Source organism: Dipodomys spectabilis, unplaced genomic scaffold (genome assembly GCF_019054845.1).
Source record: "Dipodomys spectabilis isolate Male_0828 unplaced genomic scaffold, ASM1905484v1 ptg000147l, whole genome shotgun sequence".
In the NCBI taxonomy this organism is placed as follows: Eukaryota; Metazoa; Chordata; class Mammalia; order Rodentia; family Heteromyidae; genus Dipodomys; species Dipodomys spectabilis.
In genome coordinates, this window is record NW_024870824.1 from 1,667,101 (window position 1) to 1,682,758 (window position 15,658).

At 39.3% G+C, this 15,658-nt stretch overlaps 1 protein-coding gene across 4 annotated transcripts in view; it reads left to right on the top strand.

The window, feature by feature from the left end:
* Positions 1-1,781: 1,781 nt before the first annotated feature.
* Fer (FER tyrosine kinase) overlaps positions 1,782-15,658 on the top strand; it is a 365,128-nt gene continuing 351,251 nt past the window's right edge. For 2 of the 4 annotated variants that reach the window (XM_042692002.1, XM_042691999.1), the window contains exon 1: positions 1,790-1,850. The gene's annotated coding sequence lies outside the window, so the exon portion shown is untranslated. Of the gene's footprint in view, positions 1,851-9,412; positions 9,424-15,658 lie in introns of those variants that run through there. The other 2 variants (XM_042692001.1, XM_042692000.1) reach the window with 2 other exon arrangements.

The window sequence follows — 15,658 nt, forward strand, 5'->3', positions numbered from 1 at the left end:
AATGTATGTGCTTAATACATAATACATCCCAGACATTAACTTTATCTTTTGATTCTATTGAAGTTTGTAGATTAAGTATAGATTTGTAGACCAGTGATATGGCTTAATGTGAAAACATTCTAGAGAAAAAAGTTATTACTTTAATATGGTTTCAATATAGGCATTTTCCAAGCCAGAAATTTTCTCCATAAAAGCAAGAGAGAAAGAAACATTTTTACTGTGTAATAGGTATTATACCAAGATATGATGCCCATCTCAGGCAATTCCCTAAAAGACTGTATAGACAGAACTCTCACGATTGCATAAAGACACGCAGGCATAGATCACTGACTATATTTTCATGATAAATAGTAATTTCCAAGTTAAGAGATCTTGACACTATTTGTCACATGTTATTTATCTTTATTACATAGTTGCAATGACTGAGTGAACTAATTACAGTTATTCAGAGGAAAAACAATTTTTGTATCTTTATGACAGGAGGTAGTGTCGTAACTTGGTGTAAGACATACTGAAATTAGAAAAGAGGAGGAGAGGCGCCTATTCGTGTTTGCAGCCATTTCAAAGATTTTCCCTTCCCCATCAAACCCAAGGCCTAAGACAATATAAACAAGGGCTTTCACACTGGAGCTGACCATTCCTAATTTCTGAGAAAAGCATTCCTGGAGCATAAATCTGATAATTCTAGTCTTCAGGATTATATATATATATATGTATATATATATGTTGCAATACACATATTTATTACATATTCATGAAATACATGTATTACAGAGACGAGACAGTACTTCATAGTGGTTTTCTAAGGCAAAGGCTTTGAGAATAGGAGGATCGCGCCTCTCATTTTCCACAAAGGATTAAGCCTCTTGTTTTTGATATGTATTTGTCCTTACAGCATATTTTAGTTCCTTGGGCTCTGAAACTAAGTCCAGCTTAACACGTTAGCTTTTCCATGCTCATCCAGGAAGACGCTGCTTGCCTTCCCAGGTGAGGAGCATCTTTCCCACAGTTCGGGCTCTTCCTGCAGACCCTCGGGGGGCGAGGATGATGGGGGGCGCTGCAGCACCCGCCGTCTAATCCCAGCGCTCAGGGTCTAACATTCTCAGGATCCAGCACCGGTCACTGACGGTTCTCTTACGGGAGTAGGAGAAACTGAAAACCGTTTTAAGGAGACCCAAGTTACGACACACGCTGGGAAAACGTGGGGTCGTACAAGGAACAAGCGACTGAGGCTGCACGGCTTCTCTAGGAGTCGGGGTTCTCACACAGCTTCCGCCCCCCACGCTCTCCGCACCCCTAACGTTTCGGGTGCTGGTCGCCCGGTAGTTCGAGGAGACCCCAGCTTATATCGCCCCGGGCCGGACACTTCCCGGCCGCGGCCCGGCCAGCCTTCCAAAGTTTCCCGTCCCGTGGAGGCAAAGCAGGGTACTGACTAAGGAGGAGTGGATGTTCCCGGCCCGGAGAGGAGCGTCAGCCTCGAGACCCGCCCGAACGGAGAGCGGGCCACGAGGGCGGCGGCCTCCGCTCCCCGCCTCCGCTCCCGACGCCCGCAGCCCCCGGCCGCACGCGCCCACCCAGCCGCCTGAGCTCCGCCCCTCCGGGGCCGGAGCCAATGGGCCGCGCCCGCCCCCTGGGAGGAGGAAAGGGAGGGGGTTGGGGGGGCCGGACGGCAGCGCCCGCCTTCCGCTCTTTCCCATTGGCTGACACTTGGAGGGTGCTGGGAGGCCGGAGTGCAGCGGGATTGGCCGCAGGGGTTCGTGACAGCGGCTCCCATTGGCTGCGGCAGCTCCCGTGACGCGGGGTGGTGTCTGGCTCCCGTGTCTGAGGGGCTCCTGCTTGTCAGGTTCTAGGTAGGTGCGATTAGCGCCGCCGGCGGTAGGCGCTGTTGTCCGGGGCGACGCCGGGGGGGCGGGGGGGAGGAGGAGGGAAGGCAAGCCCGGTGCGGGGGCAACAATCCCTGCCCGCAGGGGGGCGCCCCGGATCCGGCCCCGGCGGCTGGGGGGCTGCTCGGAGGGCTCTTCCTCCACCCTTCGCCAGCCTCATCCCCGCCCTGGGCTGCGAGGTCAGCGGCCCGGCCTCCTGCCCGCGGCGGGACATTCCAGGCCGGGGCCGGGATCGGCTACACACCCGGCCCCCGCGAGGCCCGCCCCTCCCACGGACCCGGGACCCGCGGGCTGAGGGGGCGGGTGCCGCGCGAACGCGCCGTAGCCGGCGCCAGGCCCCGCCCCGTCGCGGGGTCGGGGGGTCTGCGGGACGTGGGGCGGGGTGGGAGGGGCCGCGGCCGCCGCCCCTTCGGCGGGCACCCCTTCCCTGCTCGCGCCCTCCCGCCGCCGCCGCCTTCCAGCCTAGACAGCCAGCCCCGGGGTGTCACCCCCACCCTTTCCCACCTCGGCTCCCCGAGGTCGCTCCGGACCCCCCTCGGGGCTCCCCCAGCGCTCCTCCCACGTGTCAGCGTGGGCAGCCTTTATCCGGCGTGGCTCCCTTCTCCCGGAGTCTAATCCAGGGAGGATCTCCGGAGAAGGTGGCGCGGTCAGGGGTCATGTCGGCCCAGCGATGGGCAGGTGTTCAGAGGCCGCCTCGGGTCAGCTCTCGACCCCAGGCTGCCCCTTAGCATCCGCTTCAGGAGACACCGTCCTTAGATTGGTGTGGAGAGGCCAGAACACTTCTTGCACCAGCGAAGTGTCGGTGAGATGGTGGCTTGGTACTTCGAATAGTTGTGTTGCTGTGGACTGCACTGCAATTTTGTTCAGGTCGGGGGTAGCCTCTCATTGTCATTTACTTCGCAGTTGCTTTCATCTTCTTAATTCTGAAGCTGTTGCATCTTGTTCCCAGTGGTGTGTCACACAGACATCATTGTGAAGGTATACTAATAGTTTCCCTCCAGTTTTTTTTTGGGGGTGGGGGGCTGGATGAGTGTGTGTGTGGGATCCGTCGTGGCGCCTGAACTCTGGGCCTGGGCACTGTCCCGGAGTGCCTTTTTTCTTTTATTTTTGCTCAAGACTAGCGTCCTACCACCTGAGCCACAGTGTCACTTCCAGCTTTTTCTGACGGTGAATTGTAGATAAGAGTCTCACAGACTTTTCCTGCTCAGGTTGGCGGGCTTTGAACCGTGATCCTCATGTCTCAGCCTCCTGACTACCTAGGATTAAAGTCGTGAGTCACTAGCTCAGGGCTTCTCTTCAGAGTGTTACAAGTTTTTAAAAAAAATTATTTTTGGCGGTACTGGGGTTTGAACTCCAGGTTTTGTACTTGTTAGGCAGGCACACTAATCACTGAAGCCACACCCCAGATCCTTTCCCCCCATGTTTTGCTAGTCCTGGTGTTTGAACTCAGGGCCTGAGTGTCCTTGAGCTTTGGTGGTCAAGGCTAGTGCTCTACCACTTGAGCCACAGTATCAGTTTTAACTTTCTGAGTAGTTTATTGGAAATAAACTTATCTGGTCTAGCTTTGAACCAGGATTTTCAGATCTCAGCCTCCAGAGATTACAGGTATGATCCAACAGCGCCCAGCTCCCTGTAGGTATTTAAAGATAAGGATATTTCTCAGATGTATTTACCATACATGAAAGTGTAATGGAAAAACATGAGGGTAGACCAAAACTATTTTACTGATTAAAGACTAGAAAATACTTTTCAACCCACATGTAGAATGAGAATACGATTAGAAACAAAAAACACCCAACTATTGCAAAATACAATTTTTGTTCTTTGTTGTTATGTATACCTATGTGGGCTTTAAGAAGACTTTTTTTTTTTTTTTTTTTAAAGAGCCACAGTTGTCAGTGCTTAGAAAGGTGAGGAGTAACCTTTTCTACTTCACTGTTAAGGAAACTATGGTTTTAAAAGTACATATAAACCCTTGTTCTGTTTTCTTCCATAAAAGACCTTTGGTGTAAATCTGTTTCTCCTCTGCATTGACAGTTGGCAGCATTGAATATACACCATCTTAGGATTATTTAGTGTGTAGCTTCTGCACTACATCAAAGGTGTACTTCATTTGTCTGGAGAAATAATTAAGGGTTTTGGTAGATCAGTCACTTGTTGCATAGTCAATTGTTACATAGTAACTTGGGCTGAAAAACAGCAGAAGTAGATATAATTCAAAATTTGTAAGGTGTATATTTCTGGTTGAAAATGGGAATAGTACTTATAATGTGATTACACATAACTACTCAACTCATCTTGTGAGGGGTAGTTATCTTTTTTTTTTTTTTGTCACCAGGCTTGTACTCTGGGCCTGAGCATCATCTCTCAGTTCTTCAGCTCAAGGCTAGAGCCCTACCACTTGAGCCACAGCACCACTTCCAGTTTTCTGGTGGTTTATTAGAGATGAGTCTCATGGACCAGGAGCCTCAGATCTCAGTCTCCTGAGTAGTTAGGATTACAGGTGTGAGCCACTGGTGTCCCACCAAAGGTAGTTATCTTTGTAATCAAGGCACACTTGGTAAGAGGAAGAAAGGTAAGCTAATGCACCTACACAAATGAAAATTTTGGGACTTAAACTCAAGGCCTGGGTACTGTCCCTAAGCCTTTTATGCTCAATGCTGGCATTCCACCACTTTCATTTCTGGTTTTTTTGATGGTTATTTGGAGATAAGGAGTATTACAGACTTTCCTGCTCAGGTTGGCTTTGAACTGTGATTCTCAGATGTCAGCCTTCTGAGTATCCAACAAAAATTTTGTTTAAAAGTTGGACTCTTGAGTTAATAGATAGTTTTGTATCATAATAAGCATTTTTTGGAAGGGAAAGTCAAGACATTTTCAGTTATATAATTTTTCAGTTATACAATATTAATTTAACAAATTAGGGTCAGTCTTCAGTATGTTGTTTCAGAATAAATATTTTTGTACCAGCAAATTTATAAACTATATTAAATGTGAACTATTTTTTAATACAACTACTTCATGGAGACTGAGTAGAGAGGTTTTCTGTATTTTGATGACTCTAAACCAGTTTGAGTGTTATGGTGTTGATAAGTGAATAATGAAGAACTTCCGTTTCTAAGGAAATAAAAGTGGAAATGAGTATATAGTCCCAAGTGTAACTATATATATATTATATATATATATATAGTATATATATATTATATATATATATCCATGTTTAGGAAATTCTTGCTTTCTGTTTGTGCTGATAACATGGTTTAAACTCAAGGTCTCAAACTTATTCTACTTGCTATCTCAGCTGGCACTCTACCATTTGAATCATGTCTACAGGCAAGTTTTTTGCTTATTATTTTGGAGGTGGAGTCTTGAGCATTTTTCTCCCCAGGCTAGTTTCAAACCTTGATCCTCCAGATCTTTGGTTCCTGAGACATTAGATTTTTAGGGCTGAGGACCAGCACTTGGCTAATTCCTTCATTCTTTAAATATTTGAGCCCTCTCCCTTTCAGTGTCAGTGATCCTCTTTCATCCCTGCCTCATTAATATACTAATTAATATTAAATGTGGTAATTTACTATTGAGATTAAAAGTACTTTTTTCAGAATTTATAGATCTCTGGATTAGTCAGCATTTTTTCATTCATCTTTATCATGCTATGTATAAACACTTGGTGACATTGAGAGAGAAAACAGTTTGTAGTTTTTAAACCTTAGTAGTAGATTGAAAACAATGAGATATCCTTTTTTTTAAAAAAATCGAAGCTCCAGTTTTTCTTGTCTCCCTACTTTCTTTTTCCTTTTTTATTTTTATTTGATTATACAAATAAATGATTTAAAATCTATTGAGAAAACTGTTGGAAATAAATTAATGTTATGGAAAATAACCAAAACTTTTATTTCTTTTGTTACTCTCTGCCAATAATTGCAGGTTTATGGACTTCATTTCTGTATTTCTATACCTGAATCTAAATTTGTAGGACTTCCTGAGCTCAAGGCTCATTTACCTTAAATTACAAGAAGGCTCTCAGTTTTTTGGGTGTTTGTGTGTGTAGGTGAACAGAAAGGAACAAAGTTAAAGGAAATAATAGAGCCAGAAGAAAGGAATCAGACCAAAGCATGTAATTTTTTTGCATTTCATGAGAAATATTATGCAATGATAATGTAAGCATAATATTACTTTACCTGCTATATGGCTGATAAAATATGAGGCCTTCCACATTTCTTCTTTGAAATTCAATATATCTAGAGAAGATGAAGTTTCCTTAGAATCTTTCTATGAAAATATTCAGATTTCTCTTTTGGGGATATCAAGATATCTTCAGCTTAACAAAATTAGCGTCATGCACAGCTTGGATTATTTCTTGTATAAAAGGATTTAAGTATCTATGATTAATATTCATTCTATACCACCACTATTCACTATAAGCTTGATATTATCTTTTTCCTTAGAATTAAATAAAAGACTTGAAATTTTAGTGTAAATGTTCCTTGCCAGGATAGAAAACATAGTGGAAAGATCCACTTATTTTGGAGTCATATAATCCAGGCTTCAGTACCAGTTTCTCTCTCTCTCTCTCTCTTTTCCTTTGGTTGATTGTGGGGCCAGAACTCTGGGCCTGGGTGCTGCCCTCAGCTCTTCAGCTCAAGGCTAGCGCTCTACCACTAGAGCCACTGCGCCACTTCTGGCTTTTCTGCTTATGTGGTGCTGAGGAATCCAACCCAGGGCCTCATGCATGCAAGGCAAGCGCTCTACCACTGAGCCACCTTCCCAGCCCATCAGTTTCTCTTTAAATCAGTTTCCTCATCTATTAAATGGGGAAGATGAAATTGCCTTGAAAAGGTAGTTCTGTAGAAGAAAGGAGACAATGTGGTTAAAGTGCCTGAATTTGGGAAGTGCCCAACTTCTAGATTCATCTCTTATCCTCCTCATGTTAGAATTATTCTTGCATCCTATAAGTCTTTAAGTTTCAGATGGGAAACTAAATTAGTATACGTTAAAGTTACTTAAATTGAATGCTATTTGCATTTATGTACAAAAATAATTAGTAATATTTCAGAGCTATTCTTTTATAATTCTGAGACTATTACACCTCATTAGGGATTGTGAAACTTATTTTGGTGGACTTTCATTCCAAAATATGTCCAGTTTGCCTGGGTTTTGATTTATTTTTCTTTTACCTTAGATTATCATCTGTTATTGGATGGTTGCCCTTAATTCCTTTCTTTCAAACCGCAGATATTTGCCTAAAAGTGGTACAGAAAAGCTAAATGTTATTTTATTAAATTTTTCTTTATTAAATTTTAAGTAGTGCTTTCCACTGAACTAGTTATTCAAAATACTTAAAACTTAAACATTATTTTCAAATATAATGCTGGTCTTTGTTATATGTTGTCTACCTCCTGACATATGTACAGATAGATATATACAAATATATCTGTATGTAAACATATAAATATACATATGCATACATGTACATATATATGAATATATATCATTTTTTAGGTAGCAGAATTTTATAGATCTTTATTTCAAAATGTGTATTCTGGAAGGATAGGATTCTGTTCTTAAAATGACACAATTTAAATGCACAAACTATAGTGCTACATGTACTGAAGCAAGGATTACTGAACAGGAATTAGTAGTTCAACTAACATAGTCCTTAGTGTGTCTGTCAGTCAACAATAAACAAGAACTTTGTGATCTAAATCAGTGATTTTCAATTTTTCCCCCATTCAAGTACAAGAGATTTATATGGGTAACATTCTAATGGCAGTTTTCTAGGTGCCAGGTGTGATTTTATCTCTTCTGCTTTCATTCAGGGAAACGTAGTAGATTGCAAGTGTCGAAAGTAACCACACTCCAATCCACTGTGATTTACTGAAGAAAGTAAGTCATTTAAAATGTATACAAGTTGGGCTCACACCTGTAATCCTGATTACTCAGGAGGCTGAGATCTGCAGAAAGTCCATTAGACTCTTATTTTAAATTAACCAGCAAAAAAGTCTGAAGTGAAGTTGTAGAGCACAAGCCTTGAGTGAAAAAGCTCAGGGACAAAATCTAGAACCTGAGTTCAAGCTGTAGGATCAACACAAACAAAACAAAACAGTATACAACTATTATTAGTAAATATTAGAGATATGCCTTGTAGTTCTATGATTGAGACACAAGGTACTTCCATGTTTTCCTGAAGTAAAAGCTTCTCTAGTTCTTCTTTTTTTGTTGTTTTGAGGCTAGGTCTTGCTATGTAACTCAAACTGCTCTCAGACTCATAATCCTCTTGCTTCTACTTTCCTGGAGGCAAGATGTGATGGGATTAAAGGATGTGAACCAGTGTGGCTGGCCTCTCCAGTTTTTCAGATCGTTTTTTATAATATGATGGAAGAAAAGACTATTACACTTATTCTATGTAATTGATAGTGAAGAATCCTAATTTAAAAATTATATTAGATTGATGAACATTTACAAATATTTAAATGATACCACAGTGTTTATGATCAATAAAACACTAATTGTTATAGAAACACTGAAATCAGTTTTACAATACAAATTATTGTACTTACACAAAGATTATTTCCATTGTGTAGTAAGACTAACAGTTTTAGGCGAGAGAGAGTTTTTACTACTACAATTTTTGCATTCTAAGCATTCTAAGCATTGGCTCAGTTAGAAAAATATCTTTAAAATACATTACTGTGAAGGAAATTGCTTTAAATCAGTCATCCTAACAGAATGAATACACATAGAAGTGTAAACTTAACAAAAGCTATGTCCAGAAGACCCTTGATATGTGCATGTTGTAGATCCTGAAAACAGTGAATCTAGGATCTAACTACCTCTATAGAAGGCTGCCAAGCTTAATAAGCTTAAGTGACCCCTTCATATTCTTAATAAATAGGACTTGAGGCATGGAAATTAATGAAGACTTGAGGGTTCTAGTACATCATAAATAGATCCACAAATCTTCTTACCCTTTAACTCTATGTCCTGAGGTTTGTAGGATAAAGGAGCATTTTTGGCACACTTAGAAAGCTTTCTGCTTGTCACAGATTTGAGGAGCTATCCTTGGCTACTGTCCTGAGGCTTGGATAGGTTTTCTTGGATATGTTTTCCTCCCTGGAATTTGAGCACACCTGTAGTTTGTGTTCTGATATTCCATATCCTGCATAGTAGGATTTCCTAAACTTCAGTGAGTGAACTCTCTTGTTAATTTCACATGATAGTACAAAGGACAGTGCATTTTGTTAGTAAATGGTCAGTAGGCAATCTAACAGTTATTTCATGACAATATTCTCACAGTGTCCTTTCCATTGAATTACCTTTCGTGCAAAGTCACTTGCTTTGTATGTCCAGTCATAACTATCATTTTAAGTTTCACTAAGGTTTGGCAAATTTTACTTTACTTACAGCAAAGGAAACATTTTCAAGCATTACTTTTTTTTTGTTGTTTGCTTCATTATAGAATGTGGTGTGAAGTATACTTTCAGATAAATTCTCAGTTTATATTTTCTTGTTGGTCATGTAGTTTGAAATCAGGGTCTAGGTACTGTCACTGAGCTTTTTTGCTCAAGGCTAGCTTTCTAATGCTTGAGCCACACCTCTACTTCTGAGTTTTAGGTGGTTAATTAGAAATAAGAGTCTCACCACCTTTTCGGCCTTGGCTGGCTTCAAACTGTGATCTTTAGATCTCAGCCTCTTGAGTAGCTAGGTGTGAGCCACCAGAGTGTGTGTGTGTGTGTGTGTGTGTGTGTGTGTGTGTGCATATTTTAATTAAACTATATATGTGTATGCATATACATATCTTAAATAAACTATATATGTGTGCATATATATATGAATGCACATATATATGCACTCATATGTATATATGCACACATATAGTTTATGCACTCATATATATATGCACACATATATAGTTTATTTAAGATCTCTTTGTCATGCCTTTGTATTGAATAAATTGGCAGTAGTAATTAAGGGGAACTAAACATTGTAGTTGTTTCAGATAATTATTGACAACTTAATAGGCAACATAAATTATTTATAGCTATAGTGAATGAAGCATAAGAATATTTGTATAAATTTCTAAGTTTTATGTGGATACTTAAACCTTTTTCAAAGTTGGAGGCTATTTTGATTTCTTGTACACATATTTGTGAGTTTTGTTTTGGTTTGTGCATAGTTCTTTCTTCTCCTTCAGCATTTTAACCTATAGGGTATAAACATATTCTGCCATCAAAATTTTTTCAGTGAGTTGCATAGATTCAGAAATATTGTGGATTATAACAATAATTCTGTAGTAATAACATTTTTCTCCATTTCTTTTGATTTTTATGACAACCTTGGAAATTAGATGGCGTGTTTCTCCTTTTTGCGATCCAAACCCAGTCTTAGGTATTATCCCTTACTCAAGGAGTTAGATTACGATACTGGAATTTGAACTAAAGACTAACCATAGTAACCTGTAAGTAGTCTTTGAGTTAACAGCAGTTTTGTTTGTGAGTGACTTTTAATAGCCCTTGTTAAAATACTTGCCAATTTACTTATAACATGTTATCTTATTAGAAATAAGAACTGTAACCCATGATAAATGTCCAGTGACTATATCTCACTTTGGCTTTGTTCTGAGAGTGTTCTATATTATAAAATTGTCAAGTGTTAAAATACTGTTTCTTTGTAAAAAAAACAAAATTCCTAAATGATGCTAGTTGCTAAAAGTGAAGAGAAAGTACAGAGGCCTGAAAAAAAGTGGTGGGTCTTACCCAGAAAATGCACAATTACAAAAAAAGTTTTAAAATGGAATATTAAATTCAGTGTCTTTGATGTGGATGTGAGTCAGTTTCCTGCACCTTCTAGGGAAGCAAAGTTAATTTGTGACATTTTTACTGAGTGTTGCAGCTGTGCCCAAAATTCTCAGTCTTTATTTAGACAGATTTCTTGAAAATGTCAAGATCTCGTTTCATAAATCTTGTCTTCTTTCCATTCCTCCCCACCCTCAGCAATAATATTTAGCAATTAATTATATGAGGGTTATTAATAACTGTTCTTTTCTAGAAGTGAGTGCAGTTCTTTCAGATGTCTTTAAATGTTAATATAAAAAGATGGTTCTGGCCTTTGGTATTAACATATGTGTCCTTTCTAACAATTTCTCAATTATAACGCTAAAATTAAACCTTGGTAATTGCCTTTTTCTAAGGTTCTGGGTTCTTACCTGTATTTTGGGGCCTGTTTTCCTCTGTGAGTAGCATTGGCATTCTCAGATCCAAGTGATATAGCTTAGAAACACTTGCTGTTGTATACAGTCATGTCATGGTTTTCAAAAGAGGTTGAAGATGGGGAAGAAATTGACAGGTCCTTCATGGCAGCCCACAATAGAAATCATGCAGAAATATGCTTTGTCAGACAAGAAAGAGGCAAGCTATTCAAGGAATGGAACTGAAAGCAGAAGACATATGACTTCCATTTTTGGTGATTCTATTAACGTTAATAGAATACTCACACTATGTAAGAATTTAACTTGTGGCTGAAGATAAGTACAACATATTATAGCCTTTTTCTTCTTCATCTGTTTATCCATTGATAGGTATTTAGACTGGATTTATAACTTGGGCATCATGAAGAGTGATATAGTAAACACGAGCATGCACGAATCTCCATTGTATGCTGCAGTCTATGTAGACTACTTCAGCTATATTCCAGGCATGGTATAGCAGGATAATATAGTAGCTCTACTAGCTTTTGAGGAACATCCATGCCGATTTCCACAGTGTTTACACTAACTTACTTTCCATTATCAGTACATAAGGATCCTCTTTTTCTCTTAAGTACTGGAGTTTGAACTCAGGCACTATACCACTTGAACTATATTCCTAGCTCTTTGTTGCTTTAGTTATTTTTCAGATACGATCTTGTGCTTATTGCTTGGGGCCAGTTTCACCACTGCTCTCCTCCCTTTGCCTCTCACGTAGCTGTGTGCACCACCATTCCTGGCTCTGGCTTGTTTTCTGGCATGGATTCTTGCTAACTTTTATTATTTTAAAATCAGGCTGGTTTTGAACCCTGCTCTCTGCCTCCTGAGTAGCTGGAATTACAGGTGTGTACCCATACTCAATTTGCTTGTTTTCTTGATGATTGCCATTCTGACTGGGTGATTGGCAATCTCAGTGTAGTTTGGATTTGCTTTTCCTTGTGGCTAAGAATACTGAACCTTTTCCCATGTATTTGTTGCCATTTTTACTTCTTTTAAATACAGTCTTTTTAGATCATTTGTTTATTATTGATCACAATATTTATTTGGTGTTTACTTTTTTTACTTCTTTGAAGATTTTGGATATTATCTTCTGTCAGATAAATGGCTGCTAAAGACTTCCTCTCACACTATCAGCAGCCTCTTCTGTCTAGTAACTGTTTCCTTTGAGCTTCAAAAATTTTTACATTTTATATAATGGTACACATCTATTCTTGTTACTGTTTCAAGAACTATTGGAATGCTATTCAAAAAGTCTTTATGCCTTTATCATGAAGTGTTTTTCTTATATTTTCTACTAGTATTTTCAAAGTTTCTCTCTTACATTTAAAGCCTTTGTTTTGATTTTAGAATAGGATAAGATAGGAGTCTAAGTTCAGTCTTATTTTTGTGTAGGCCTAGTCTAGCACCATTTGCTTAAAGAGACTAATTTTTCTTCATTGTGTTTTTGGTAACTTCATTGAGAACCAGGTACCTTTACTTTAGTGGGTTGAGTTGTGGATTTTTTAAAATTTCTTTGGGTCTATATGTCTGTTTTTGAGACAGAACCATGCTGTCTTTTTTTTTATTGTAACTATGGCTTTGTATCATAATTTCAAATCAGGTATTTTGACACTGTGAACATCGTTGTTTTGCTCAGGATTGTTTTGGCTATTTCTTTTTTGTACTTCCATATGAATTTTAGGATTGTTTTTCTATTTCTGTGAATATTTGATTTATTAACAGAAAATAGATTGAATCTGTAGATCACTTTTGGCAGTATTATTAGTAGTATTTTAGTAGTATTCTTTTCACAGTATTCTGCTGATACATGACATGGGAGATCTTTATATCTCTCTATCTTTTAGTATTTTCTTTAGTTTCTTTCTTCAGCATTTTGTGGTTTCCATTGTATAGACGTTTTGCTTTCTTAGATGAGTTTGCTGTATGGAGTGCACCCTTACATACATTCCCTTGAAAAGATGTCCTCATATAGCATTATGCACATGTGTCACTTGCTACTTCCAGTGCTTTTACTGCCTACCACAGAACAAAGATGGCTCAAACTTATTTGATATAAATCTAGCATCTCTGGATAACCAACTTCTGTTTGAATAGTCTAATAATTTATGGTTATATGGTAAGGTTACTACTACTAATAACGCTAGTATGGAGAGACAGAAGGAAAATAGCATAAGGAGAGCAAAAACTCTTAATTGGAATTTTTTAGAAAAGGAAAAAACTAGAAAGATTTTTCTGCCAATCATATGGCAGGACTTCTTTGTCTTTGAATTGAAATAACATATCTGGTTTGCCCATGTGGTTGTCTCTGGTAATGCCACATGCACAATCTTCTCTTTTTTTTTTTTTCTCCTGGTCACAGGAGAAAATGGGAGTCCCTCACTGGGCCATTGGTTACTTTTCTAGTACTGAGAGGCTGGGAGCCAAGGAATAATATCAAGGACTAAGCATTAACAAGCTGTTGTTTACTGGGAGTTTTTTTTTTTGGGGGGGGGGATAATTCAACTCTTTTCTAAAGGTAGTAAGATTTTAGTTTTTGCATTTAACCTGCTCATCCCAAGTAGTCAAAGCTCAAATCCTTATCCTTCACTTAGAGCATTGGATTGATGTTTCTGAACAACTTAGTTTTATATTTATATACGAACAGAATAGCCCCAAGTCAGAGACTCAGGGTTTATTACAATAAAAACAAAAGCCAGAGAAACATCTCAGCATGGATCCCTTGTTCAGATATTTACCTACACATGTAATGGATTTGCATCTCAGGAGAGGAGCATTGAAATTAAGAGCCTCCGAACTTACTGAACTTACTACATACGCTGCTGCTACACCTGCTGTCCTCTCCTGCAGAGGGAAGGAAGAGTTGAAGACTTCTGTAGGATTATTCTTCTGGTTATCTACAGTAGATATATCTACAGGGAGGGAAAAGAGAGGTCTTTATTTCTCCAAAGTGTGCTAGAGGTCTTTATCTTTAAGGAGAGACCATCTTCTAAGTTGGTCTATTATGCATATATCTTTCTGGTCCTTTTTGCTTAGAAGACACTTAACTTGAAGGAACTCTTTCTCAGCAATATTTCTAAATTCAGCAATTACATTTTATTCACACTTGAATCCATACTCATGCAAATTTTTCATAATTTTACCCACTTCTCTTTCCATCTTTGGGTGATATCTCTGGGTTGGCTCATTGTCAATAGATACTTCCTTTTTTTTTTTCTTCCAGAAAAGCAACTTCAACTGGGAAGATAACTTTTTTTTTTCCTGGTAAGTTTCTTCAAAAACTATTGGACTATGGTTGGAAGTTGCTAGAGATGTAGCTCAGTGTTAAATACTTAACCTAGCATGTGTAAACCACTGGGTTGTATGAGTGATTGTGTGTGTGTGCGCGTCATTGTGTGTGTGTGTGTGTGTGTGTGTGTGTGTGTATGTGTGTGTGTGTGTGTGTGGAGTCGGGGTAGGATTCAGTCTTCTCTGTCTACTTTAGGCCATATATCATGCTTAGAGGAAGGAAAATGCTGATTTTCCAGACTGGGGGCCAGGTATCTACTGTAGGAACTTGAGAGTGTAAATGATTAATTCTACCCAAACCATGTGGATTGAGAATAAGAGAAAGATAGTTTAACAGAAGAATATTGAAATACTGCTTCCAAAATATGGGTGATAATGTGCTTCAGATAAAAACAAACCCAATAAATGTGTATGCACATGCAACTCATACCAATTTTCAAAAATTATAGACTTTTATGTCCCCTCTCTTTTTGTAAACTAATATGCCACCATGAATAAGAAGTTTCTTTGAAAATAGGATATAAATAGATGTAAAATTATATTTAAATGTACTACTTAGTTTTAGATATTTGGCTTATCAAAGTAGGATTTTGAAGTAAAGGGGTGTTTGTTGGCGCAGTAGATGGAAAAGAGAAGTAGAATCAGCAAGATAGCTGTTAATTTCAGGGTCACGTATCTGTAGGGTGGCACTGTGTAACTCAAATTTTTTTCTCTTTTTTTTTTTTGGGTCCGGTCGTGGGGCCTGAACTCTGGGCCTGGGCGCTGTCCCTCAGCTCTTCAGCTCAAGGCTAGCACTCTACCACTTGAGCCACAGCGCCACTTCCGGCTTTTTTCTTTTTGCTTATGTGGTGCTGAGGAATCGAACCCAGGGCCTCGAGCATGCAAGGCAAGCGCTCTACCACTGAGCCAACTTCCCAGCCCTTTTTTTCTCTTTTTTATTACTACTTTCAAGTAGTTGTTCAAAGCAACTTCAGTTTAACTTGTCTATTTATGTGTGCAACACACCTTTTAAAAATGAATTTTTGTTGTCGTTGGTCATGGAGTATGAACTTTAGGCCTGGGTGTTGTCCCTGAGCTCTTTTGCTCAAGGCTAGTACTCTACCACTTTGAGTCACAGCTCCACTTCTGGTTTTCTGGTGATTAATTTGAGATAAGTTCGCTTTGAACCTCTGTTCTCAGATCTCAGCCTTCTAAGTAGCTAGGATTATAAGCATGAGCCACCAGTACCAGGCTGAAATTTATTTTT